Here is a 3,118-nt window from a genome sequence, read left to right as displayed (position 1 = left end):
ATTGTCCGAGTGACCACAGCGAACAAGTAACCACGCCGCCGCCGGGTGTATATGAAAATACTATAAATTTAAATTATTAGGTATAACTAAGTCTGACAGCAAAATGCTGACTCCACCATCATTTTCGCATGCTTAACTACATAGATACGTAAAAAAATCAAAATTTGTTTAAAGCCCTGCGCGCGGCAGTACCTAAAGTACAGTGTTGTGCACATGCATATAAACGGAAAATCGCAAACTGTGGAAGGATTCAAGGATATAATACTTCCAAAATAATGATTCCCGCCAATTATTTTTTTCACCTTCGTTCTTAACTTATTGAAATACGTATGTTTCAAGAAAAAAACTTAGCAAAAGTGAATTTGTTCCTCAATATATTGTTTAGGGGAGCGTTTTTTAGCCTTTCAGCGTTAGGGAAAAACTACCTATGAATTTTTTTTTAGTACCAAATGTTTTTAAAAATGTCCTCAGCTTACTGAAAAATACAATATTACATGTTGTGTAGCGTATTTGTTTTCCAGGAAGCAGCATACTAAGGGGGGTGCTATAGCACCCTAGCACCCCCCTCTGGATCCGCGCCAGCCTGGGGTTAGATCGCGGACCCAGTGCTGTTTGTACGTAAGTGTATGGTTTAACTCTAATGTATCAAAGTTATACCAAGTTTATTTTGATATAATACGGTGGATTAATATAATCAATTAATACATAATCTTAACCTAACCTAACCGTACTAAAATCCGATGAATAAAAAAAACTAACTTTTAACCCTTTTTAAATTATCTCATCTTCTTCCCAGAGATCTGCACACAAACATTCATTTATATATATAACATAGCTGATCCTGCGCACTTCATGACCCATGAAAAATGACATCTCTTAAAAAAATTGTGATTGTTCAACTCCTTTTTGGTGTAACTCACTGCAGTAAGTGCAACTCAGCCACCCTGGTAGGCAATGTGCGAAAATTCGATTTGATGCATAGGTAGGTACTTGTACCTAATCTGCCCGATTAACCAATAGCAACCAATAATAAATAAATACTATTTCTATTATCTAATTATTTCTCCTATAACCAATAACAACCATTTATAAACAAATATTTCTATCGTAAATCTCAAAATCCCTGTTTGAGCACTTCTATTAATTGGTCGTAGCGTGATATATAGCCTAGCCTAAGTCTTCCTCGATGAATGGACTATCCAACAAAAAAATAATTTTTCAATTCGAAATAGTAGTTCCTGAAATTAGCGCATTCAAACAAACAAACTCTACAGCTTTATATATTAAAAAATTAGCTATATATATATAAAAATAAGTGTACATTTTGAATACATTTTATACCTAACTCAAGATCCACCAAACCGATTTCAATAAAAATTTCAGGGCATATTAAGATTGATATGTAGATGGTTTTTGTGAAGTTTGTACGCTGTGCGATAAGTGGTTTTGGAGTTAAGTCTTCTTAAGTGTACACCTGGTGACATGACCAAAAACAAATTAAGTTGCGGATTAAAATAATAATAGTGTATTGTATATTGCTTACTATTGGTTACGGGCACCTTTGTTGATTTGTATTATTATTTTTTGTCAATATATTATATATATCTTTTAACTATATAAATGTGAAATGAAAATCTTTGTACAGGGTCATCTCTGGAATTACTTATCAGATTTTTTTGATTTTTTTTAAACGAACGAGTATATCACGGAGAAGGTTATTATGAAACAAAATTTTAGGAAAATCCACCGGAAAAGTAGGAAATCTGGATGTCAAAAATACAACAGTGACGCAACAGGTTAGGTTAGGATTTTGTATTAATTGATTATATTAATCCACCATAGGTAGAATACGACAAACTTGATGTAACTTTGGTTCTTTAGATTTAAATCATACGCACTTACGTACAAACTAGGGGTCCGCGATCTACCAAAGATAGATTGCCTACCTGATAATATACTTCTGCGAATCAGAATTTTTATTCCGGGCAACGGAAAAGTTAAGATTAATTTTAAACACCATACACCGAATATTAAATAACGAATTGAACAAAGTTTGAGTTATATAGAGTTGGTACATTTAACGGTAAACGAAGTGCACATATTCAGTTTACACATTATATGCAATATTATTTCCATGCCAAGAGAATATATTCATATTTCATATCAAATTATATTTTTAATATTTCACTAATTACAAATACCTACATGAAATCTAATATTTTTTAGTATCTATATAATATTAGATTTCATGCTAGACGCTTGCTTAAAACAAAATAGGTATGCATATCATATAATATCATATATTAATAAATAATTTGTATGCGCATAGTTTCCCTATAAAAAATCTTTTACGGCTGTAGGTCACCCATCTGCAATCTACATATTATAGTAGGTACCTTCTACAATCTACGCTATAAGATTTAAATAATATAGAAAATAATAAAAGTGTATTAACTATTAAGCAAGTATAATATGTGAATATTCATTTAAAAATCCTATAATAATGTTTGTATATGTCCAGTTGTAAGAAAACCACATTAAAATATAAATTATAAATGAAGGCAGGTTATCCCCCCTCCCTGACAATGAATAAATACCAATATTTTATAAGTTTTACAAATCTTATCTCATGTGGAAAATGGTAATATAAACATTTTGTGAAAATTTAAAGTATTTACGGTTATTCGCTTTGGTGTTACTACAAAAAAACAAAATGGATTTTGCAAAAATTGGGTTTGCGTAAAAACTAAAAATTTATGTTTTTCCTTATTTTTAATTTGATTAAAAGTGAATAACATACCTTTTTTGATTTTGGATGGTTTTTTTTATTGATTTTTGTTTTGGAAGTTCTTCAAGAATACTTTCTGAAAGACCCGTTGGCCGTTAGATACAGCTTCTGAAAATAACTGTTCAGGCGCAGATTTTGATACTTTACTTTGTGTTTTAACGTGCATCTGAATTTTTGCATGGATGAATGAAAAATGGCATGGAAGATCAATTTTAATTAAATGTATTTTTTATCCAGGGAAGCTTTTAACATTATTTATGGGCATAGGCGGAGCCACGGGACGTGCAGAGTATGCAGCTGCACGCCCTAATCGCCCTGAAGGCTGCTTTA

Source organism: Acyrthosiphon pisum, chromosome A2 (assembly GCF_005508785.2).
Source record: "Acyrthosiphon pisum isolate AL4f chromosome A2, pea_aphid_22Mar2018_4r6ur, whole genome shotgun sequence".
Classification (NCBI taxonomy): domain Eukaryota; kingdom Metazoa; phylum Arthropoda; class Insecta; order Hemiptera; family Aphididae; genus Acyrthosiphon; species Acyrthosiphon pisum.
Note: the sequence above shows the minus strand (reverse complement) of the source record.